At 52.8% G+C, this 25788-nt stretch overlaps 1 protein-coding gene across 6 annotated transcripts in view; it reads left to right on the top strand.

Annotated features, from left to right (window-relative positions):
* Positions 1-25788, top strand: part of HPCAL1 (hippocalcin like 1) — a 128962-nt gene that overhangs the window by 69317 nt on the left and 33857 nt on the right. For 5 of the 6 annotated variants that reach the window (XM_055377482.2, XM_055377477.2, XM_055377480.2 and 2 more), the window contains one exon: positions 24787-24872. The gene's annotated coding sequence lies outside the window, so the exon portion shown is untranslated. Of the gene's footprint in view, positions 1-15652; positions 15703-24786; positions 24873-25788 lie in introns of those variants that run through there. The other variant, XM_055377481.2, reaches the window with a different exon arrangement.

The raw sequence follows: 25788 nt of genomic DNA, 5'->3' as shown, positions 1-25788 counted from the left end.
TCCTGAGCCATGGCGAGGAAGCTGGGTGGTGCCCTGTGCTGTGCGGCTAAGGTGGAGGACGAGGGTTGTCGGTGGGGGAAGCCCCATGGGGGCCCCGCTGGAGTCATAGGAGTGAATGGAGCACCGACTCCATGCCTTCTGTCAATTACAAAGCGCCTATTATGTCCCAGATACTGTGTCCAACACAGTGGACACATTGATGGGTAAGGCATAATCCCCCCCCAGGAGCTCCCAGTTGGATCGAGGAGGCAGACAGGCGAGCATATGGCTGTGACACACCCAGCAACTCCCAGTTGGATCGGGGAGGTGGACAGGCGAGCGTATGGCTGTGACACAGTGGGGCAAGTGGCGTCACCAAGGCAGAACCCAGCAGCCCGGGCCTGAAGCCCCCACACCCAGCTGCAGCCTTCCCGAAACAGCTGAGATCAGCCTGGAGAGCTCTTCCTCTCTGCCTGCCCGGAGGGTGGCGTGGGTCCCATCGCTCTCCGTCAGCCACGGCCAGAGCACACCTGTGCTGCTCCTCAGACGGGCATCACCTGTGGAGATGGTGACAGCTGTTCCTGTTCCCTGCCCCAAGGACAGGATCTGGAGCCTGTGGGTGTGTAAGGAGCCAACTCCCTGACCCCAAAACTGTGGCCAGTTCTGGAGAAGATGGCCAGGCTCTGGGTCCCGGGACTGCGGCCCCCCTCCTGCCTCTAAAGCCCCTCTTCTGGCCTCCATGACTTCAGCCCCTCCCGCCCCCAGAAGGAGGGATCAGCCCTACAAGGGACCCAAGAGAGGGAGCCTCACACACAGGCGCTGCCTGGCTCTCCTCCAAGCTGGCCTGAGCCCTGGGCAGTGTTCTGAGGCTCAGCCACACGGCTGTGCAGGGCGGGTGAGAGCAGCAGCCTGAGAGCTGCGACCCGGGGCCGGTTTTTTTGGAGCAGCAGGAGGGATGAGTTGGGTTTCTGTAACTACAAGGGCCAAGAAGAGGGAGAGGATGCTCTGGGAAGGAGAGTGGCTTTGGGCCAGCATTTGGGCCAGCGGGACTCGGAGGCAAGGGAGGTGGTAAGATCCCTTGCTTGGGATGAGAGGCAGATGGGGAAACTGAGGCTTGGAGCAGAGGGAGGGGCAGGGCCTGGGCCCCCAGCAGGTCCCAGTTCATGACGGCATGCTGCTTCTGCATGAGTGAGACATGAGGGGGTCACAGACGCCCGGAAGCATTGGCATCATCAGATCATCCGACTCGATAATAGAAAAATTAAAATTTAAAGTCACTGAAAGTGACGAGTGACAGAAATGTTCCTAGAAACTGGAGATTGGGTGCTCAGCGGATCTCAGGATAGATGATATCAGGCACAATGTCCCCTGGGCTGAGGTTTTTTTTTGTTTTTTGTTTTTTTATGTTTCAGAATTCTAAGGCAAGGATGAAAGGCTTCTCTATTCTTGAGGTGCTGGGGTTGCTCAGCCTCCACCGTCCAGCCTCGAGCAGCTGCCCCCTCTCACCTGCTCCTCAGCCTTCTGGAACAGACAGGACCCCCACAGTGGCCCAGCCCAGGCCACCAGCACCACCCCCAGAGGTTTATGCCATCTTCATGCAGTGGGAGGCTCAGCCCCCACACTGGGACCTGTCCACTTTAGCCCCAAGGATCTTACCGAGGTCAAATCTTTGGAACTCAGGGTCCTTGGGAACTTCTGGGCCAGACAACCCGGCCATCACAGGGGCTTCTGCGGGGTTGGCTTTATGATGCATTTGGGTCAGGAGGTCTGTTTTTATCCTTTGGGCCTCTGGGAAAGTCCGTCCTGGCCAAGTCCTCTGTCCCCTAGTCTCATGGCTGGCTGGCCCTGGAGCTCGGGTGGCCTGGCCTGGCCCACCTGCTTCCCCACAGGCAGCGGCTCTTGCTTCTGCTGCCTGCAGTGCTCCAGATGCTGCAGGCTCCTTCCTTCCTTCAGGGCGTCCTAAGTCCCCCGAGTCTCGAATCCCCAGTCTCAGCTGAGTCCTCGAGGTCAGTGGGGCAGAACGCCAGAGCCCTGGGACAACGGGCTGCATAAAACACTTATTTTAATTATAAGAGTTATGTAAGAACATATCAGAAAATTGGCAAAATACAGGGCAAAAAAAAGAAAATCACTGATGGTCGCCTTCTCACACAGTCACACACAGTGGTGTGCAGCCTTCTGGCTTTTGGTTGCTTTGTTGCAGTATTGGCACCTGCGTTACAAGATTTTGTGTTGACCATTCTTGTTCTTGCTGTGGTCTTTAAGGATTACAGCGACAGCTGTTCCTCTTCAGGATGCAAGGAGACCGAGCCTGGCCTCGGGGAGCTGACGGTCCAGCGGGAGGCATCCTGTCTGCAGGGCCCATGCGGGGGACAGGGCAAGAGGTGCGGTGGAACCAGACCTTGCCCTCCAGAAATGCAGGGAGACAGACACGGGCGTATTTAATTCAACTACAGCATGTGGTTCTGAGAAGGCTTCTTGGAAAGGGCCTGGGGTTGAGCTGGGCACCAGCAGGGTGGTCTCAGAGTGGAGGCGGCAGTTCCACCCCACGGCGTAGAGGAGGCGCCCTGATCACTGCCTTTCAGCCGTGGCCCTGCCTGTAATCTTATCTTTTTTGTTGATTGTTGTTGGCTGATGTTGGCTGTTGACGTGTCCTCCACCAGAGTGGAGAACTCCCTGGGGCCGGACCCCTTGTCCTTATTCACCCAGAGAATAGGTGCCTTAAAATACTGACTGGACAGAAGGAGGAAGAGATGGGTTGCGGGGCCGTGTCATGGAAGAATTCCTTGGGCCAGCCGCAGAGGAGTAGGCCTTGGCAGGGAGCTGGGAGCCTGGAGGGGAGCTGAAGACGTCTCCCATAGTCAGCTGCCTTTAGGGAAGGAATACTAGAAAGTCACAGAAGAGAAAAGAGGCGGGGAAGGGGAGGAAAGCATTTCCACCCACAGTCCTGTCGGGAGAGGTAACATTTTGGAGTACAGTGTGCCCTGCCCCAGCAGGCCCTGGCTGGATGCATATTCCTATAGATATAATTCTATAAGTGAGATCATTCCATATCTACTATTTTACAACCTGTTTTTGTTTTTTGTTTTTTCCACTTAGCAACACTTTGTTCTTCCCCAGAATTCACCAGGCAGGACAGGGCTGACGAGGGAGCCCCTCCCACCTGGACACTCAGTGGCCCTTCCCAGGACTCGGGGCTTTCCTGGGGGCCTCAGCTGTGGAGCAACAGCTCCCTGTGCATCAGAGCTGTGGGGGAGGGGGGCCGGGGGCATAGGTACGACCACCACTCCCATTTCGTGTCCTTTAGGAAGCTTGAAGAAAAGTGGTTAGCCAAGAACACAAATTACGGTGATGTTGTTTGCAGTGTGGCGTGTTGGGATAACATAAACTCTGAAGTCAGAATTGACATCGATTTGAGCCCAGATCATCCTGTTAGCAGCTGTGTGGCCTGGGACAGGGTGCTTACCTTCCAGACTTTAGTTCCCTCACTGTACAACAGGGACAGGGATCATACCTTTCTCTGAGAGTTGAAGGAAGAAATGAAACCAAACACAGCCCCATGACAGCCCCTTATGCGTGGTAGGCACTCAGCAGGTGCTGGCTCCCTTATGGCCCAAAGGAATCGATTGACAAACTCTCAAATTAATGACATAATTCAAGAGAGTAGCTGCGGAGACAATAAATAATTATAGTAGCTGATGTGGTTTGGATGCGTGTCCCCTCCAAGTCCATGTTGAAATGTGATCCCCAGCATTGCAGGAGGGGTCTGGTGGGAGTTGATTGGATCGGGGGGGCAGATTCCTCATGAATGGCTTGGGCCATTCCCTTGGTGATGAGTGAGCAATTTGGTCGATTAAAAGAGTGTGTCACCTCCCTATTCTTTTGTTCCCACTCTTGTCATGTGACACGTTGGCTCCCCATCGCCTCCCACCATGATCGTAAGCTATACCAGAAGCAGATGCTGGCACCATGCTTCCTGTACAGGCTGCAGAACTGTGAGCCAATTAAGACACTTTTCTTTATAAATTCCCCAGTCTCAGGTACTCCTTTGTAATAATGCAAACAGACTAACACATTAGCCATAGCCATTTATTAACATAATTTTAAAAGATTTCAGTCTTGTGCTGAAATTGTTATGTTGATGGTTACACATTTGTCAAAACGTAGTGACCTGTACACCTAAAAAGGATGAACTTAATTGTGTGTAAAGTATACCTTAATAAACTTGACTTTACAAAAAAAATCCCTTTTTTTTTTTGAGATTGGGTCTCACTCACCCAAGCTGCAGTGCAGTGGCACAATCTCGGCTCACTGCAACTTCCACTTCCTGGGTTCAAGCAATCCTCCTGCCTCAGCCTCCCAAGTAGCTGGGATTACAGGCGTGCATCACCACACCTGGTTAATTTTTGTATTTTTTAGTAGAGCTGGGGCTTTACCATGTTAGCCAGACTGGTCTTGAACTCCTGATCTCAAGTGATCTGCCCGCCTCGGCTTCCCAAAGTGCTGGGATTACAGGTGTGAGCCACTGCCCCCAGCCTTTATATCTCTTGACTGTCACAAAATGCATATTTTATGTAAGTTTGCCATAAACAGAATATTTTTACATACTGTATTGTAACAGTATGTAATACAATACATACCGTATTGTATGGTGTGTAATACAATACATACCGTATTGTATGGTGTGTAGTACAATACATACCGTATTGTATTGCGTGTAGTACAATACATACCGTATTGTATTGTGTGTAGTACAATACATACCGTATTGTATTGTGTGTAGTACAATACATACCGTATTGTATTGTGTGTAGTACAATACATACCGTATTGTATTGTGTGTAGTACAATACATACCGTATTGTATTGTGTGTAGTACAATACATACCGTATTGTATTGTGTGTAGTACAATACATGTATGTAATACAATACATACTGTATTGTATTAATCAGATATGTTGTCCTGTGTTATTAAAATCATCCCTTGTGGCCCAAATTTGAAGGCAGTACTCTGTTCCTGGGTGTGCACCGTTAACTTCTTTAACGAACATCCTGCTGTTCAGTAGTGAGGCTGCATCCTTCTAGAAAGCGCTGTTGAGAGGTGTGAGGAGGCTGCCACGCAGGCCGCGCCGCCCCGAATGGCAGGTGGAAGGCGGCTGAGTGGAGCCGCAGCAAATGCAACCCTGCCCCCGAGCCAGGCCCCAGACTGCACCTTTCCACTGCTTCACACCAGCAGCGCTTTACCTGGAAAGGTGTCTGGACAGTGCTTGCGAATGTAACTGGCATTCTGCCGGCTGCTCAACTCTGTGGACACCAGTGCAGTCAACAACTCTCACTCGCCGCGGGCACCTGCTGTGCCCACCTGCTGCCATCTGAGTGTCACGACCACACCCCCATCCCTGTCCTTTCACGCACTGTCTGCCCGCACACACTCTTCCACCCTCTGTCGGCAGGGCCCCTGCCACCTCTGAAGCCCCCTGCCAGCTCTCGGCAGCCCCCTCCTCCCCCTGGCTCCCGTGTCCTGCCCACCTCCCCACACTGGCACCTCCTGAGCAGCCCTGGCTGAGCATGCACTCTGAGGGCAGACCCTGGCCGGGCACCGAGATACAAAAGGTTATGAGGGTGTTCTGTTGAGGAACTGAGTCCAGTGTGAACAGTGAACACAGAAACATAAAGGGACACCAGAATCCCCATCCCCATCCCCAGGGTGGTGAGCCACCGAGGGGGGCCAGGCATGGGGGAGGGTATTCAAGGGCGGCAAGCCACCAAGGGGACGGGGCAGGCACAGGGAGGGCATTTCAGGGAGTGCAACGAAGGAGGGCTGGAGGCGGTGAAGATGCTGGTTGAGGGCACGGGTGAGGCGGGGAGGCGTTTCGACTTTGGACTGAAGGCCTTAATTGACCAAGGCGGTAATTTCCAGTCCTGTGACCTCAAGACAGGCTGGACATTGGAGGATGGGATGACACTGGCTCTTCTGGGGTAACTTGTCTGGGTTTAAGGTTCTTGATGGGGTTTAGGACATGGCGGGACCCTAAGGATGGTGCCAGCATCTGAATTCTCTGCCGTCTTGCAGAGTCAGGATTCTGCAGCTACCTTGCCCAAGAAAAAGTAGAGAAAGGTGGTTTCATGTTTTTTTTTTTTTTTTTTTTTTTTTTTACTGCTTTGAAGGGAGGTGTGGGACTCGTTTGCACACACAGTTAATATTTCCAAGGCTTGTGCAGGGCCAGACAGATTTGGTTGCAGCTGTTAGTTTTACTTCCTGTCCCGATAAAGGGGGGTGCTTGCCTCAGCCCTCACCTGCTGCCATAACAAAGCTCCATGGACCAGGCCGCCTAAATGCAGACACATACTCAGCTCTGGAGGCGGGAGGTCTAGATCAGGGCGTCCGCATTGTCAGGTTCTGGGGAGGGCTCTTCCTGCTTTGCAGGTGGCTTTTTTCTCTGTGTCCTCCTGTGGAATGAGAGAAAACTATAGTCTCTTCCTCTTCTTACAAGGACACTAATACCATCATGGGGGCCTCACTCTCCTGACCTCACTGCAACCTAATTACTTTCCAAAGGCCCCACCCCCTACCACCATCGCCCTCGGGGTTAGGGCGCCTGGGTACACATTTGAGGAGAGGGCATAGCCGTTCAGTCCATGACCACATTGCATGTTCCAGGGAGGAACTGGAGAGAGGCTGCTGTTTGCTGGGCACCTGAGCTGGTTATAGATGTTAAATCCTCATGGTAGAAAATGTGGAAAATACAGAAACAATTGTAATGCATAATCCTACAATTCAGAGATCATCACAGCAGACATATGGGTCCATTTCTTCTGGTCAGTATTCATTTACAGCGAGGCGGACAGACTCATGCTGTAATTGAGTCATGCTATGTATTTGTTTCAGGTCCCGCTTTTTCTTTCCACTTAAGACAATATCATTCATTTCCTGTATCATTAAAAATATTTGAGGTTGGGTGCGGTGGCTCCTACCTGTAATCCCAGCACTTTGTGAGGCCAAGACAGGCAGATCACCTGAGGTCAGGAGTTTGAGACCAGCCTGGCCAACATGGTGAAACCCCCATCTCTACTAAAAATATAAAAATTTGTCCACCTGGGCCAGTGCATGATTCCGAAGACTACATTTGAAGTCCAGCCTTGCAGCTTTCCAAAAACCCGTGCCTCCCTCTTTCTGCTTGTAAATGTCCCTCACAACTGGTTTCCCAGAAAAATTGTGAGGATGAGCGAGGTGTTGCTTGTGGAAGTTACTTTGGAGGGAAAGTGTTTGTGACACCCCATGGGTGTGGCCCATGAGGCTCCTGAGGGTGGATGGATGTGGGAGTGGACAGGCCTGGCTCCTTTTCTTGGTGGGCTGGGCTGGGCTATGGGCAGGAGCTATGGCCGTGGCTGACCCTTCTGCAATGGGAGCTGAGCAGTGGTACAGTTAGATGGCTGCACAGATGGTCCGATGGCCCGGCCTCCAAGGCCTTCAGTGATGGGATGACCATGACCACTGGATGTCTCTCAATAGGCTTTGCCTTAACCATGCCAGCAACCCCCCCATCCGCTATATCAGCCCTGGTATGTACATCAGATTTGCTAAGGGTGCAAAACTGGAATGCTATTAAATTCCAGAGGCTCTGGTCGCTTGAAAAGATGAGCTGAAAATAAGATAAAATTTCACAGGGTTAAAGGTAGGCTTTGCACTCTGGTTTAAGTATAGAGTCGTCCATTCATGAGAGTATAGGTTTGGGAGACAATAGCATTGAAGAGGCTTGAGCGCACACTCAGAACCAGTGGCTCTTTCTTAGTCTGTCCATGCTGGCTGTACTGCAGCCCCCCTCAACTGGAATCAGATGTGACCCAACCATGAATACTTTGGACAAAGCTCCCCCAAGTCAGGCATGCCCTCTTGTTAGGGAAGGTGGATTCCTGACCTGAGTCCACCTGGAGGTCCTGGCAGGAATTAGAACCACTTCAGAAAAGCTCTGCACAGATTTAATTGCACGAGTACCTGCGTCTCAGAGCTGCAGACCGAGCGTGTTGTGCAATTGTTGGGCGGCTTTTCCCTTGGCCACAGTAGATTCGCAATTAAGAAAAACAAATGCAGCTCTCAGTCAGAAGTGTGCAAGGTTTGCTTGGTCTGGAGACAGCAGCTTCTGTGCTCTGGGGTAGTGAGGAAGTGTGTGGGCAGGTTGGCAAATAAGCCACATGTATGTCCCCTGGACTCAGCCCCCATCTTAGTGGGCACACCAGGGCCCACGAGATCTGGGGACTATTTATGTAGGGTCTGCTGGGGCAGGGGTGTGGGTGGGTGTGTGCTGCTTGTGTTGTTGAATTGGGATTTTTCCAGCCAGACCAGTCTGCTGGGACAAGCCTTCTGGCTCTGGGCCAAAGGCCTCCCCAGCTGTGATCCATTCAGGCCTAGAAAGCTGGGGCTGCTGACTGCCACCACCCACTGGCCTCCATGGTGTGTCCACAGAGGGCCACCTTCCTGCAGGGCTGAGCTACTTCTGTCTGGGTGTAGTTTCTTGTAAAGTCCCTAGCAGGGTTGCTCCCTACAACCCACCCCTCCCCATTTTCTCTCTCTCTCTACATGACTATTATTCACTCTTCAAGTCTCTGTTTAGATGTCACCTCCTCTGGGAAGCCTTCCCAGATTCCAGGTGGGGCTGGAGGCCCTTCTGCAGACTCCCCTGGCATCCTGCACTCACTCACCTATGGCACATATCATTGGCCGCAAAATCTCCTGGGCACTTATCACACTGCGGGTTCCTTGAAAACAGGAATCACTCTTGTTCTCTGCTGCATCTTAGGATGGTGACTGGCACATAGTAGGAGTCCAATTGAGAATGTTTTGAATAAGTGAAAGAGTGCCTAAATGAGACTTCTATTCCAGCGTGAAGACCAGCCCACCACCCTGATAAGAAAGTTCAAGTGTGGGAACCGCTGGGGATCTTGATGGCCTGGGTCCTCTGGATCAGTGCTTGTGCAGGACGGAGGGAGCCCCGGAGTTCTCATGGGGGCTGATGAGCAGAGTGGGGCCCCAGGATGCCTGATGGCCTGGTCTGAGGTGTGCAGGTGCCCCTGAGGTGGGCACCACCCAGGAGATGCATATATCTGTGAAATACCAGATAGGCCCTTAGTCTAAGCAAGGAGGCATCTGAGCTCCTTAAAGGATTCCACAAAGATGTCACGTTGTGCTTTGAACAACAGAGACGTGGCTCTGCTGAGCCCCAGCCGAAGTTCCGCACAGGGACCTTGACTCTCCCTTCCCGCTGTGTGGCTCCAGCAAGTCTCCTCCCGCCTCAGGTCTGGGTCTCCAGGCATTAAGTGACAAAGTGGATGCGACGCTCCTTCTGGACTGTAATGCGCACTGTGTGGAGATGTTCGTGTCCCAGTGTAGACAGGGCGTTGTCACATCAGGCAGGACTACAGGGACAATGTTTGTCAGCCTGTCTTCTGGGCAACTTGGGGTATCCTCCCTTTATATCACCTCCTGCCCAGGTGCTCTGCGCCACCAGAACATCATGTCATTTGGGATCCCTGATGGCACATTTTGAGATTTTGGTTCACAGTAGAGATTGGTCCTGTGTGATCTTAAAGTAATGTGGCTTAAAAACAAATGGCTGTCAGGGAATTGTAAATCAAAGCAAACACCGATGAGAATGGCCCAAATCCAGGACACTCAGCACCAAATGCGAGGGAGGATGTGAAGCCACAGGAAGCCTCACTCACTGCTGGTGGGAACGCAAAACAGTACAGCCACCTTGGAAGACAGTTTGACAAATCCTTAGAAAGCTAAACACACTTTTACCCTGTGATCCAACAATCATGCTCCTTGATATTTACCCAGAGGAGTTAAAAAAAACTTATGTCCACACAAAAACCTGCACATGGGTGTTTATAGCGACTTTATTCACGATTATTCATAACAGCTGGAACTTGGAGGCAGCGAAGGTGTCCTTCAGCAGGTGAATGGATAAATTAGCTGTGGTGCATCCAGACAATGGAATATTATTCCACAGCACTAAGAAGAAATGAGCTAGCAAGCCAGGAAAAGACATGGGGGAACTCATCTGCATATGAGTAGGTGAGAGAAGCCAATCTGAAAAGGCTATGCCTATGGAGGATTGCAACTCTATGATATCCTAGGAAAGGCAAAGCGACGGAGATAATAAAAAGATCAGTGGTTCCTAGGGGTCAGGAGGGAGGGAGGGATGAGCAGGCAGAGCACAGGGCATTTTTAAGGCAGTGGAACTGCTCTGTGTGATACTGTATGGGGGAGCCATGTCATTGCACAGTTGTCAAAACCCATAGAATATACAGCACCAGCAGTGAGTCCTAATGTAACCTACAGACTTGGGTGATAATGACGTGTGAAGAGACAAGGCGGGTTCATCTGTTGTGACAAACAGCCACCCTGGTAGTAGGGAGGGCAGGAGGTATGTAGAGAACTCTGTGCTTTCCACCCGATTTTGCTGTGAACTAAACAGCTCTAAAAAATAAAGTTCATTAATTAAAAAAAAAAAAAAAAGGGGAAATGGCCACATGCAAAGCACTGCGTGGAGGGCCACGCATCCCAAGCAAGTCAGCTAGAGTAGAGGCAGGAACCAAACAGCTCTATGAGGTTCTGGATGAGAAGCCGCATGCACCACCCCCTCCCTGCTCCCGTGTGGGACCCAGTAAAGACCTCCTGTGCCCGGCTGCAGCTGCTGAGTGTGGGAGTGTGCTCTCCACAGCAAACCAGCCATGAAGGCTGCACACCTTCCTGTTTCTGCCCAGCCACACCACAGGGCACTCAGCCCTTTTCCTGAGCACTTGAAGCTGCGTTTCCTCGAGCTCCTTCCTGTTTAAGAACAGGAGGGGAGTGGTGGCTCGCTTGTGCACCACTCTCCAGGGCAGTGGCGTGCGGGACACCCTGCAGCACCTTTGACTCCTCCTCTGGGAATGAGGCGTGGTTTAATCTGCACACCCCTTACCATTAGAGTCTGCAACTAGTCAAAAGGTGAATCTGGCCGGGCGCGGCGGCTCATGCCTGTCATCCCAGCACTTTGGGAAGCTGAAGCAGGAGGACTGCTTGAGCCCAGGAGTCCTGACCAGCCTGGGCAACATAGTAAGACCTCCTCTCTACAAAAGTAAACAAAATTAGCCTGGCGTGGTGTCATGTGCCTGTGGTCCCAGCTACTCAGGAGGCTGAGGTAGGAGGATCACTTGAGCCCAAGAGGTTGAGGCTGCAGTGAGCCAAGATCGCGCCACTGTGCTCCAGCCTGGGTGACAGAATGAGACCCAACCCCCTTTTTTTTCAGACCGCATCTTGCTCTGTTGCCCAGGCTGGAGTGCAGTGGCACGATCTCGGCTCACTGCAACCTCCACCTCCCAAGTTTAAGCAATTCTTTTGCCTCAGCCTGCCAAGTAGCTGCGATTCCAGGCACCTGCCACCACACCTGGCTAATTTTTGTATTTTTAGTAGAGACTGGGTTTCACTATGTTGGCCAGGCTGGTCTCAAACTCCTGGCCTCAAGTGATCTGCCCACTTCGGCCTGCCAAAGTGCTGGGATTACAAGTGTGAGCCACCCAGCCCTGAGTGAGACCCTTTCTCAAAAAAAAAGAAAAGAAAAGAAAAAACAAGGTAAATCGAAGAGGTGACCAGTAGGGGAATATATTTGTCGAGTCTCCTCACCTCAGCACTGTTGCCATTTGGAGAAGCATAATTCTTTGGTGTGTGCGGGGAAGGGGGGGCTGTCCTGTGCATTGTGGGGTATTGAGCAGTATCCTTGGCCCTACCCATAAGATGCTAGTAGGCATGTCCCCTCAACTCCCCAGTTGTAATAACCAAAAATGTCTCCAGACATTGCCAAATGTACCCGGGAAAATCACTCAGGTTGAAGTCACTAAATTATATGTGTGTACATATAATTACACATGCATACACATCGCATACACACACACACACACACACACACACACACCTTTTGCTGGTGGCTCTGGATTGGTAAGCTGGCTCCATGGCAAGAATCAGCATCCTAATACTTGCCCCACCGTTTAAAATAAACTTCCCAATCCTAGGCAGACAAAAGAACAACCCCAGACCTCATCCCTCAGGGTGGGGACAAGGTGAGGGAGGTGGTGGCCCGGCAGGAAGGTCATTTCTTTCTTCAGTCACATCGATGAGCTGCTTCCCCTCACTAGGAGTGGATGGGGCTGCCAGTGGTGTTCTTGCAAAATACCCCTTGTGGGAGGAGAGGGGTGGAGGGAGAGAACACCCTCCACACATCCCCATGGGATGAGTGTCTGGAGGGAAGGGTTTTGGGCACCCACCCTGGGGAGAGAGGAGAGCCCAGGTTACCATCTGTGGTGTCCCCTCGCTCACACTCACTACTGCCCTCCACAAACTGCCATGATTGCTTGGTGCACGGTGCTGTGCTGGGCACTGGGGCAAGTCCCCCTCCCCCATGGGGCTACAGATGCTAATCTGCAAATCCCAGAAAAGTGGAATCTCGGTGGCAGAGTGGGATGAAGGGGAGGTGCTCAGTGCTATAAAAGCCAGCGGCTGGCAGTTTCAGGGGCTTCCCTAGGGAGGGACCCTGAGCTGGAGTCTGAAGGAAGAGCAGTTCACTGGGGAGTTAGGGAGTGTTCTAGGTAGAGTAAACAGTGCAGTGGCAGCCGGGGCTGGCACTTTTAAAGAAAGCCTCAAGACTTCTCTTTCTGATTGTGAAGTGAGCTGAGCAGACTGAAATCAAAGATGTGAAAATAAAGATAGAGGCGACAGGCTGGGTGTGGTGGCTCATGCCTGTAATCCCAACGCTTTGGGAGGCCGAGGTGGGTGGATCACAAGGTCAAGAGATGGAGACCATCCTGGCCAACATGGTGAAACCCCGTCTCTACTAAAAATACAAAAATTAGCTGGGCATGGTGGCACATGCCTGTAATCCCAGCTACTTGGGAGGTTGAAGCAGGAGAATCACTTGAACCCGGGAGGTGAAGGTTGCAGTGAGCCAGCCTGGCAATAGAGCAAGACTCCGTCTCAAAAAAAAAAAAAGATAGAGGTGACAGGAAGACCCCACCATGAGTGGCCTCCACTGAGTGCGCATGTGCGTGACCAGCTGTGCGGTGGTCCTTGCCATCTTCCCATCAGCCCCTCCCAGCCCCTGGGCCTGGAGAGGCTGAGAATCTGACCTAAGGCTGCCCAGTGGCGTGAGGCTGGCCTGCCGAGCTTACGTCCCTAGGGGACTCCGGGACCCCAGTGCTTCCTACTGGTGGCTTCAGCTCCCGGTCACTTGTCGGGAATGCAGTGTCCAGGGCTGAACCCCTGGAGGTTGTGTGGGACAGGGCCCAGGAATCTGCATTCTAGCAAGCACCTGCTCCAGGCTTGCTTCCCTGGCAGGGAGGCTTGGTGATCCAAGTTCCTTGGGTGCGGACACTTGCTGCTTCTCTCGGAGGCCGGGCTGGGCTGTGATTTTTTCATCCAATGTGCTGGGCTGATTTCACTTGCGGATGCAGAATGAGAAGCTGTAGAGGAGATCACGGCAAGCTGTCTGCATGGACAATGGCAGAATCCGGTGTCTGCTTGGCCTCGTGGTGTCACTAATAGGATTTGCCGAGCCTTTTGGATGTTTGTGGCGCGACGGCTGCTGTGGGAACCCAGCGGCTGCTCATTTGCGGGGAATGAATAATTTATTTCTGTTTTCAGATGACTTATTCCTTCATCTGCAGCCGAGCCCCCACATGTTCTGTAGGCTCCTGATTAAGTGATTTCAGCAGGAGAATTTGGCTTAATCCCCCACTGCCCTGGACGCCTGGTTCCAGGCTGCTGATTTGTCGGCCTCGTGTCGGGGGGTGTCCGGAGCCTCTCCTCTCTGGGGGCTTTTCTTCCTGCTCTGCCTGTTTGGGAAGCCTCTGGCCACTGAGCATGTGCTGGCCTTGGGTTTTATGGCTGTCTGGCAATTAGAATATTAATGTCGATAACACAGCAGGACTTGCGTGTGACAAGCTGAGCCACATAACGTCACAGTCACTCTTGAACATCTCGGACTTTCACATGGGCCAGCCACACCCCAGCCTAGGTTACTCCCTCACCTCCTCAGGGCCTCCCTGATGTCGGTTTAGACATGTGCCTTCCATCCTGCCCGGGCCACCATGTTGATCCTCTGGGTCTATTGCTCAAGAGCCCACCATGGCTCCCTGTTGCCAAATGCAGCCTGAATTCAGTATTCAAAGCCCTCCGTGAATGGGCTTGGTCCTTCCTCCCTGGCCTCTCTTGCGTGGCTCCATGCTCTGAGCTGCCTACTCACTGACTCATTCATTTAATGTTTATTCTTTGGTTGTTGTTTCAGCACTGAGTGGGTCTGTGGAATCATTTACGTGTTTATTGAGAGTCCCCCTGGCTGCAGATGCTGGGCAGGGGCTTTGATGTGGGGAGAAAGACCCCCCCCACCGGTTACAGGTAAGCCCTCCCAAGTGGCCCAGGGCCCTGGGAGGGGGTGAGGGTGTGTGAGATGGCAGTGTGGGAGAGTCTCAAATTTTTGGCATCTTTAATCTGCCCACTGGGTGAGATTGAGGACTCAGGTGGGTGTCAGGGGCTTTGAATGCCAAACCACAAAGGTCTGCAGGCTGGGGGAGCTGCAGGAGGTTGTCATCAGTGGCAGGGGCATTGGAGCTTGGTGGAGGAGACCACGCTTCAGATGGCCAGCTGGAGCACCCCCTACCAGCCCTGCTGCCTGGACCCCTTCCACCTTTCCACGGACCCACCTCAGGCCCTACCCACCCTCTGCACCGCCTTGCACGGCATTTCACTGCAATGGCTCACTGGGGCTGCTTTCCTCCCTCTCTTATTGCTCTCTGGGTGAGAGTTGGTCTCTGGCCTCCGCATGAGGCAGGGACAGTGCCCAGGGAGTGGCCAGTGGGAGAAGCGGGGCTTGCAGGCCAGGTGGGCCCAAGTGTGATTCCTGGTGCAGTGCTGGTGGCTGTGTTGCCTGGGGCAAGTGGCTCAGAGCCTGTTTCTCATCTGCAGATGGGGGGATGGTCTGTACCTGTCCAGCACCCATGAGGAGCAGGTGGAACAGGATGTGGCAGTCAAGGGCTCCTGAGGGGACCCGTAAGTGCCACATTCAGCCTTCTGTGTTAAGGACCATGAGTCCAAAGAGTAGTCCCGTGTGAATCCACCTCCTTGTGCCAGCCTCACGGCCTCCTCAGGAAGGGCATGGAGGAGCAGTGGGATGCCCACGGTACCGTGGAGGAAGCAGTCCTGGAGGAGGGGTGACTGGCCCAGGGCCATGCGGTGACGCATTGGGGACTGGCTCTAGCTGCTGTGGGGCACGTCCACGTGGAGAAGCGCTTGGTGTATTCCCCCACCCTCTCACCCCCACAGCGTTCCTGGTGCTCTGGGTACCTGCTGTTTCTGAGCCATCTAGGTGGGCACAGGGACAACCTCACCAGGGACAGTGTGGCCCCATGCTGGTAAGCAGGCGATACTGACCCTGGTTCCAAACTGCATTCCTGTTGGTCCTTCGTCTTGCTCTTCCGGTATCATTACGAACACAACTTTAGAAAGTTTAACAGTGGTACTCAGAGAGGCTTGTGGCCCCGACTCATGTGACAGTGACCAACAGGTGAAAGGTGACTTGTGGTCTGAACACCTGCAAGGGACACTTATTCCGATGCCTGAATCTTTGCATCTTTGCCCAGCAGATGACAGCACCTGGAGTGTTAGCTGGTCATACCTGGACCTGTGAGTGTAGGTAAGACCCTTCTTCTCAGGGCCTGTTTGCTCAACCGCACAATGGAAGGGTTGGGCAAGATGGATCTTTCTTTCTTTCTTTCTTTCTTTCTTTCTTTCTTTCTTTCTTTCTTTCTTTCTTTCTTTCTTTCTTTCTTTCTTTCTCTTTTCTTTTCTTTTCTTTCTCCTTCTTTGCAGTTGAACATTTTTCTTGCCACTGAAATCACAGGTGGAGGTCTGTGTGTTCGGCAGGTGAATGGCCATGCAGGGGTGGAGGGAGGCCTGGATGCTTTTTCTTCCTGCACTCGCAGGCCCCCCATGGGACCCTCAGCCCCCAGAGGACAGTTGGAGGCTTCTGGCCTAGGGTTCTAAGGTCTCCTGAGAAGGTCAGAGGCTCGTTGTCCGGCCAAGACAGACAGCAGACAGTCAGCATGTCTGAGGGTAGGAGGCTCCCCAAATAGAAAGTACTGGATTGGGAGCGGATTTATTGTCCCCTGCCTCCCCGGGGCTGTCGGCATTTCCCCTGTGGCTGTCTCACTGTTCTGATGTTGGCAAAGGTTTGTTTTATCTTCCTCCTTCCAGAACAGCAGGTGCCTCAGTGCCTCAGATGCTGCCTGAGAAGGTCAGTGGCATCTGGGAGCCATGGTGAGGGTGGCAGTGACTGGGCTCGGGAGGTTCCAGAATTCTGTTAGTGAGCAGTGAGCTGTTTTATTTTCCTTCCTGCCTATGGAAGGTCCTGAGTGAACAAACAAGTTTCAGTCTCAAGACAACACAGTGTGTTTCGAGGTGACCTGTCCCCACCCCACCCCTGTCACTGGGAGAAGACTGCAGGTCTCACGGTCTCCCGTCTGTCTCTGCTGCCCCGAGGTCCAGGGACTCCTGCGATTTCTCTCCCTGGTGCCTGGTATTTTTGTAGCACTCTCTGGTTTTCAAAGTTTTCCTACAACAATTGTGCTTAAAATGAAATATAAACTCCATCCCCAGCCCCCAAGTCCCACTCCCTGCCGACCTCGTCTCTTACTGGGAAGCTCCGTCTTTGTCACCAGCAGCAGCTGTGAGTGCCTCGTCGGTGTTTAAGAGTCCAGGTCGCTGCAGCATCTTGGTGTGTACTGTGGACCCATTGTGTGTGTGCCCCCAAATTCCTGTGCTGAGACCCTGACTCCGAGTAGGATGTTATTAGGAGGCGGGGCCTTTGGGAGGTAATTTGGTCATTAGTGCCCTTATGGGAAGAGGATGCGAGCCAGACCTGCCTCTGCTGTCTACCAGGCAAGTATATAATGAGAAGGTGACGTAGGAGGCGGGACTCGACTCCAGAGGCAGGACTCAGACACCAGACCAAACTGAGGACTAGCTACAACAGGGCCAGGTAGAAACAGCTTTCCCTAAGACGTGCCCACCAGTGTGCATGTCAGTTTACCACTGCCATGGTAATACCCGGAAGTTACGGCTCCTTTCCGTGGCAATCATCTGACGACCTGGAAATTACCACCCTTTTCCTAGAAATTTCTGCATAATCCACCCCCTAATTTGCATGTAATTAAAAGTGGGAATAAATCTGATTGCAGTGCCACCTCTGAGCTGCTGCTCTGGGCACACTGCCTGTGGGATAGCCCTGCCCCGCAAGGAACAGTCCCTCTGCTGCCGCTGTGCACAGCGGCTTCAGTAAAATTGCTAATACCACCGGCTCACCCTTGAATTCTTTCCTGGGTGAAGCCAAGAACCCTCCTGGGCTGAGTCCCAGTTTGGGGGCTCACCTGCCCTGCAAGATCAGGAGCCATCTGTACACCAGGAAGACAGCCCTCCCCAGAACTCAACTGTGCTGGCACCTTGATCTTGGACTTCTAGCCCCCAGAACTGTAAGAGGTAAATGTTTGTTATTGAAGCCACCCAGTCTATGGTAATTTGTTAGAGCGGCCTGGAGGAAGACGCAGTATTAAGTAAGCCTTCGTGTCTGACTTCACTGAACACTGCAGTTGTGAGACGCATCTGTTGTGTGGGGCACTGAGGTTCATTCTGATTGCTTTATGGGACTCTGTTGTGACTGTACTCCAGTTTCTCTGCCCGTGGAATGTACATGGATGTTTGGATAGTTTCCAGGGTGGGCTGGGACAAATGGTGCAGCTCTGAGTGTTCCTACACATGCTTTTTCGTGGACATGTGTCCTTCTTTCTGTTGGACATACATGAAGGAGGTCAGCTGCTGCTTCACGGGGCATGTGTGTGGTCATCTTTAGTAAATATGCCAGTTTTTCAAAGTGGTCATAGACAGTAGATTCCTTTTATTATGCGACAAGAGCTCAAATGCCCTGGTAGTGGGAGTGGCAGCAGGAGCTACAGTAAGACATTGCACATTCTCTGGAAGTCAGGGATCCCTGCCAGCCAGTTCCCAGTGCCCCAGGAACCAGGGGTTTGGTGCTGGGCACTAGTCATGACCACTCGGGGCTCAGGTGTTGGGTGGTCTTTCCAGACCTTCACCTGTGTGAAGCTTGCAGCCTGGATGGTCTCATGTGGACATGTTGGCTTCCACCCTGTGCTCTGTGTCTGGTCTCAGACCACAGCCCACCCTGGTGGTCTCTGCAGGACACGTAGGCTCCTCTGTAACTCAGTTTCTTGAATTGAACAATGGAAGAAAATGCCTCTATGAAGAGAGGTCATTGTGCAAAACATCTGTGTGACAGTATTCTTGGAGCAACTGTGCTTATCACCTGGGGGCCACAGTGGAATTAGTCATTTGAAAACCAGTCACCTCCAAAATAGTCATAATCCAAAACCATCCATCTTTGACTTCAGACTCCATTATAATTTTTTCTCCCTAAGGGACTTTGCTTTGTAATTATGTTGGATTTCAGAATATATTAAAATAATTTGTCATCTCTTGAGCACACATCTGCCTGCTATGAGCAAGCAGGAGAGGCCACTTCCGGTTTTCTGCAGGTCCCAGTGAGCATGTGAAGCCTGCGCCTGGGCAAGAGGTTGGATACTGGGAGGAAGAAGGTTTTCCAGTACCCCTTCCCAAAGACCAGCCAGCGAGGGAAATGGGCACCGAACGCACCCCACTCCCCGGCCTGGGACTGGGCCAAGAGGGAGGAACTGACCCCAGAAATGGCCCTGGAACCATAACCTGCTTACACTGTGACCTGCAGTGCCCATGGTGGCAGCCTGGGCTGTTTCTGGAGTTGAGCGGAGAGTTCCTCCAATGTAAACTCTTTAGAGAACATGAATATTCCTGAGGGCCTGGGGTCCGGCACCACCTTCAGTGGACTGGATCACCTTCTTGAAGGCAGAGAGATCTTAAGAGCTTATGTCTGACTGCCTACCCGATGCCCAGCACTAATCTGCATGCACCCCACTGGGCCATGGGCTTCTCAAAGGTGGGGACGCTGTCCCTGTACCTAATACACACGGTGGGCACTCGGCCTGGGTTTGCAGGGCCTGCTGGGGAGTTCTCCAAGGCAGTTTTGTAGCTCAGCTCCAGCACCTTCCTGGGGGCCCAGTCCTGGATTTGAGGCTGCCAGGGGGGTTTGCGGTCAGCTAAGTTGGTACCCATCCATCCCTTCCCCTGTGTAAGGGGTGACAAGCACTAAGACCTGTTATGTCCCCTGGCTGGCAGGGCCTGGAAGCTCTACACTCTGTCCCCTTGCTCTTGTGACTCTGCTCTTTGCTCTCCTGTCCACTGGCATATAGGAGTAGAAGGATATTGACTTAGATTCCTTTTTATTATTTTTTTTAAAATCAGCTTTGTGGAAATGTAATTCACACACCCTACCATTTACCCATTTAAAGTATACAATGTAAAGTATACAATTCAGTGATTTTTAGCATATTCACTTGTATGTGCAATTATCACCATGGTCAATTTTAGAGTGCTTTCATCACTCCAAAAGGAAACCCGTACCCTTTACCTGCTAGCCCCTCTTTCCCCATCCGCTCTTCTGCCAGCCCCAAGAAACTACGAATCTACTTTCTGTCTCTGTTCTGGACATTTTATATAGATGGAATCATACCACATTTGTCCTTTTGTGTCTGGCATCTTTCATTATATTTTTGGGGTCTTGTTGTTGTTTTTGTGACAGAGTCTCGCTCTGTTGCCCAGGCTGGAGTGCAGCGGCATGATCTCGGCTTACTGCAACCTCCGCCCCTCCAGGTTTAAGCAGTTCTCTGCCTCAGCCTCTGGAGTAGCTGGGATTACAGGCGCGTGCCACCACAGCGAATGTTTTGTATTTTTAGTAGAGACCGGATTTCACCATCTTGTCCAGGCTGGTCTTGAACTCCTAACCTCGTGATCCACCCACCTTGGCCTCCCAAATTGCTGGAATTACAGGCATGAGCCACTACGCCAGGCTGTTGTTGTTTTTTAAGATGTGGTCTCAATCTGTCCCTCGGGCAGGAGTGCAGTGGCATGACCATAGCTCACTGCAGCCTTGAACTCCTGGGCTCAAGTGATCCTTCTGCCTCAGCCTCCTGAGTAGCTGGGACTACCCCCATGCACCACCATGCCTAGCTTGTTTATTTATTTAGTAGCGATGAGGTCTCACTATGTTGCCCAGGCTGGTCTCACAGTGCTGGGCTCAAGCGATCCTCCCACCTTGGCCTCCCTTAGGGCTGGGATTACAGGTGCGAGCCACCACACCTGGCCAAGAATTGGTATTCCTTAAATATTTGTAGAATTCAGTAGTGAAGCTATTTGGCCAGGGCTTTTCTTTGTGGATAGTGTTTTGATTACTAATTCAATCTCTTCACGTGTTATAAGTCTTTCAAATTGTCTCTTTCTTGAGACAGTTCTGGTAGTTTGTGTCTTTCTACTTGGCTTAGATTTTGCAGGCCTCTCCCTGCTCTTTCAGTCATAGTTGACGTTTATTGAGTTCTTTCTATGTACCAAGCATTTGTTGTGCATTAGCTCATTTAATCTTTACAAAAACTTGATGAGCTAGGTAGTACTATTGTCATCTCCATTTTACAAATGCGGGAGTGGAAGCAGGAAGAGGTGAGATAACAGGTCAAGGTCACACTGTTAGGAAATAGGAAACAGTCCAGCTGGGTTTTGATTCCAGACAGTCCAGCCATGCAGCCCCTGGCCTTGCCGCCTCCCTCTGCCATTCTCCAGAGACTCGGAGAGGGGCCTAAGGCCTGGCATGAACAAAGGGCTGGGGGAGGTAGGGTCGGAAGGGCCCCAGGAAAAGTGTGTGTGTAAAGGGCTCAGACTCCCAGTTGGGGAGTTCGGATGTCCCCTTCCGGGGCTTTCATCTTCTAACCTCCTCTCCCAAGCGCTCAGCCAAAGGGCAGCACAGAGCACCCTACCCTAGGGTGTGACGCCCCAGCTGGCAGGACTTTGGAGCAGTAGATCTGTGCCCAGCAGGTCTGTATGAATCACCCAGGCCTCTGCATTTTGCTTTTCTAGAGGAAGAGGCATGGCAATTTGTAAGACAATCGCCAGACAGAAATCGGGAGCAACCAGATATAACTCAACATAATTGTTTCTGCATAATGACTTCTGCTACTTGATTCTGTCTCGAGCAATGACTGTAATCTCTATCTGTCACTGGGAAGCTGGTGGCCAGGGAGCCCCTGTGGCTTAGAGATAGAGCCAGGAGGAAATTTGCAATTCGAGTTAATGGAGTGTTCCCAAGCAGCCTGAGCGCCAATGCCTTCAAGGTCTCCGGAACAGCAGACCCCCTTCCTGCTAGGAAGCCTGGTGTCAGAGCTGGCTGGGCCTCCTCTGCGGAGTCCAGCTCATCCACTTTGTCACAGATGGGGAAACTGGAAATGGCAGAGGTCACAGGATGTGCCCAAGGCACAGGCCAACCTGGAACCAGCACTTCCTCTCCACCCTCCCACCACCCAGCATTTTCCCCTTCAGCTGGCCTGGCTGTGGTGGGACAGAGGGAAGATGCCTCTGTGGAGCTGGTCACTGAGAGTGCTGGCCAGGCAGGGCTGCCCCCAGGAAGCTGGAGACAGTGGGGCCTTTACAACCAGATAGCGAGGGACCTCAATGTGGAGATTGGGTGTGCTTGCTGAGCGTGCCAGCAGGCTTGTGCTCACCTGCTCCAGCTGGGGGCATGAAGAGGCCCCTCCTACCCCAGGAGGGTGCTTACTCACTGCATTCCATGGCCTCTTAAAAATCCCCTTTAGGCCCCGGGCGTGGTGGCTCACACCTGTAATCCCAGTACTGAGGGAGGCCAAGGCAGGCAGATGGCTTGAGCCCAGGAATTTGAGACCAGCCTGGGCAATGCAGTGAGATCTCATCTCTACTAAAAATGAAAAAAAAAAAAAAAAGATTGGGGTGCACCTGTAGTCCCAGTTACTTGGGAGGCTGAGGCTGGAGGATTGCTTGAGCCTGGGAGGTTGAGGCTGCAGTGAGCTTTGATTGTGCCACTGCGCTCCAGCCTGGGTGACAGAGCGAGACCCTGTCTCCTGAAAAACAAACAAACAAACAAAAAAAAAAACCTTGTAACTAACCAGAGCAGCTGAAAAGAACAGAGCATGGGTTTGGGGATTTGTGTTTTGGGCACCCCACACCCCATTTAGCTGAGTGTCACCTGAGCTGGTGTCCCGGAGTCTCTTTCCTTCTCCATAAACGGTTGAGAATGAGCTCTCTGCCAGGCTGGTAGGAAGAGGATGATGAAATGAGGACCTGGTACATTCTGCTGCTGGCTCCATTGCTGGGTTTCTCCTCATGGAGAGCCCTTGACCCTGTCCAGGTCTTGATTTCTCGGAGTGTCAAAGCAGTGCGCACGGAGCTGTGAGATAAATTGGCTGAGATCATCGATTTGAAAACGCCATGAGAAAATATGGGGCAAGGTGGAGAGCACAGAGGAGCTTTAGGGCAGTGAGCCCGCGCTATGTGATGCTGTAATGGTGGGTGCGCATCGGTACACGTTTGTCAAAGCCCACGGAGTGGCCCACGCCAAGAGTGAACCCTAACATGAGCTGTGGACCTGGGGGGTGATGATGGTCAGTGCAGGTCCCTCAGTTGTAACAAATGGCCCGTTCTGGCAGGGGATGTGGATCATGGAGAAGGCTGTGGCCGGGAGTGGTGCAAGGGGTGTGTGGGAACTTTCTGCTCAATTTTGTTGGGAAGACCTAAAAAATAAAATCTTTTATTTTATTTTATTTTTTTGAGACAACATTTCACTCTGTCACCCAGGCTGGAGTGCAGTGGTGTGATCTCGGCTCACTGCAACCTCAGCCTTCCGGGCCCAGGTGATCTTCCCACCTCAGCCTCCCAGGTAGCTGGGACTACAGGCACGCACCACCATGCACGGCTAATTTTTTGTATTTTTAGTAGAGATGACATTTCATCATGTTGCCCAGTGTGGTCTCGAACTCCTGGAGTCAAGCAATCCACCTGCCTCAGCTTCCCAGAGTGCTGGGATTACAGGAGTGAACAATGGTGTCCAGCCTAAAATCTATCTTTAAAACACACACACACACACACACACTGCTATCTTAAAAGCATAGGGACCTTGCAGTGAGAATTTCTGGTGGGAAGATGTATGACTTTGTCAGGTCTTGAATTCTAGCAGTGAGTTTACATTCCATAATTGGCCTACAAAATTCTATATTTGGGAAACAGTAGAAATTTAACTCTGAGCAAGATACACCCTATTTCCAATCACACGTGAGGCATCTCGGGGGCATTCATTTGTCAAACATTATTTGTTGGGCACCTGCTGTGTCCAGGCTCGATGCACAGACATGAAACGGACGATTTCCCGACCTTGTGGCGCTCACAGTCAGTGGGGTGGGTTGGTGGGTGGGCGGAAGGAGGGGAGAGGTGCAGCACCCCCATTGTGCAGGAGCGAGGGGAGCCCCGCTGGCGCGCCGCACCGTGCTGAGGCTGGGTGTTCTAGGGTGAACAAGCCACTTCGTCTAGTGGGTGTTTGTAAAGCGGGATCGTTGCTATGAGAGAGAGAACCTTGTGTTGGGAAAAAGTAATTAGGTAGTGTGCGGTAGATGCGGAAGAGAAACGGGCCGTCAGGTGAAGCGACTGTCAGGATTCCATCCTGGTTCGGCCCCTTGGAAGACACATGATCTTGCAGGTAATTAGCTCCTGTAAGCCTCCATTTTTCCCCATCTGTCAAATGGGGATGATGATTGTGCCTGCCTCCCAGGGCTGCTGTGTGGATTACGTTGGATAATGAGTACAAATGCATAGACAACCTTTAGCAAGGAGCCTGGTTGTATAGAGCTGTCGGCCTGAACACTGTTAATACACATATGTACCAGAGGCTGCAGGTTCACAGAGGAGGAGTCACCAATCCATGCCCGGGGAGCAGGCAGAGAAGAGGGAGGCGGGCCTGTCCCGAGTTCACGCTACATGAAAGGTGCTTGGAATGCTTGTGCCAGAGCTGGCGGTGAGGGTTAAGGGTGGGAGAGGCCGAGCACCTAGACACCCGCAGTGCAAATTTTCCTTCTCAGTCTCTGGATGGTTTTGTGAGCTGCGGGCTGAATGTCAGGTGATGCGTCCTGACCTCTTCCTGAGCACCTAGTGTGTGCCCTGCGCTGGGCCCAGGAGGCGTGCTGGGGGCAATGTGGGCCTCAAGGAGGAGGTCGGGTGATGAGGGGCCAACCCAGGTATGCCAGTCAAGAAACCGTGGAGGCTGGAGGGACCCTGAAGGGGGCAGGGCACAGTCCTGGGTGGCAGGCCTGGGTGTGCCTGATTCCACTGAACCCTCATAACAGCCCTGGGTGCAGAGTGCAGAGTGCTGGGTGAGGACGGAGGCTGTGCGTCTGTGATGGCCCCAAGTGACAATGCTGTTGGGATTCCAACCTGAGTTTGTGGACCACAGAGGTCCCGGCCACACTTAGTTTCCATGCCAGTTTTGTAGTAACCGGCATCCTCACTGGAAGGGTGGCCAGCATCTCACCTTGGGGCTTCTGTCAACGTTGTCGTGGGCTTCCCGCCTGCTGGGGTACAGCGGCCTTGAGCATGTGCCCCTGCCCGTGGTGGCTGGCCAGAGGCCAGGAGCCAGGGGTTTCTGTATTTAGCATGGCACTTGCAAAAACTGTGATCCCCCAGCAGGCACCACAGATGCAACCAGACGGAGGGGCAGGGGCTCCGGGCCGGGTTGTCACAGCCCGCGTGACCTGTCGCTCTTCTCTTCCAGGGGCATGGTCTAGTGGCCCGGTCAGGACGCGGAAACACTCCCCGGAGGTTCTGACCCGCTCCCTCTCAGCCTCCGCCTGGTCTCTGGTAAGTCACTCCCAGAGGCCGACTGGCTCAGGGTGGGTGAGGACTGAGGATGGAAGTGGGTGGCTCCTGCTGTGCCGTGGGGTCCTGCCCATGTGTGGGGACTGGACCCAGCTCAGCAGAAAGAGCAGGGAAGACTGGGCATGGGGGGCAGCCCACCTAGCACTCCTAGACAGGTCAGGAAACTGCGGCTCGGAGATGCAGAGAAACACCCCCCCAGCACCCACAGCCATCTCAGCTCTCGCACTAAGCTGGCCAGGTCTTTCTGGGTAAATCGCGTGACCTTCGGTGCTTCTGTTTGGGGATTTGTCAGGGGAATGAGGGGCCCAGAACTTTGAGAAGGACGTGTGGGTGAGGGCAAGGAGGGCACTGTCTCAGTGTCCAGGTTTCTTTGTCTTCTATGCCCTACAGCCCTTGTGCCTGGAAGCTTCCTTCTCCCAGGCTCCTGTGCATGGTCAGGGCCACTCAGCCCTCTGGACCCCCACCCACGCCAGATAAGCTGTCTGCGCTGGGAGCCAGGCATGTGGCTCTCCCCTCAGAGCAGTTAGCGTAGCCTGCCGGGCCCAGGGTCTGTCTGAATCTGCCACCCTGCAGCCCCCTAGGCCCCTGCCCGCTCTGGGTGCGAGGAAGGCTTGAGGGAGGGCAAAGTGCTTACAGCTTGAATGCACCACCCTGGCCTGGCCACTGGTCGCCTCTCCCCCCGTGTTAGCCTGGCTTAGGGGCTTTTTCCATCCGTAATCCTTCCTGGCCCGGCCTGAGCTAACTCCGTGAGCTCGGGAGGGCTCCTCATGACCCTGGTCATCCTGCCAGCTCCTGAGACAGGAAGGCCCGGCGATGTCCCGGGTCTGGAGAGCCCGCCAGCCATGCTGTGGGGCTGCCCTTCCAGCGTTGAGGGTTTGGTTTTGTTTGTAAGCAAGGA

Source organism: Gorilla gorilla, chromosome 12, assembly GCF_029281585.2.
Source record: "Gorilla gorilla gorilla isolate KB3781 chromosome 12, NHGRI_mGorGor1-v2.1_pri, whole genome shotgun sequence".
NCBI classification, from domain to species: domain Eukaryota; kingdom Metazoa; phylum Chordata; class Mammalia; order Primates; family Hominidae; genus Gorilla; species Gorilla gorilla.
This window is presented reverse-complemented; position numbering and strand designations above follow the sequence as displayed.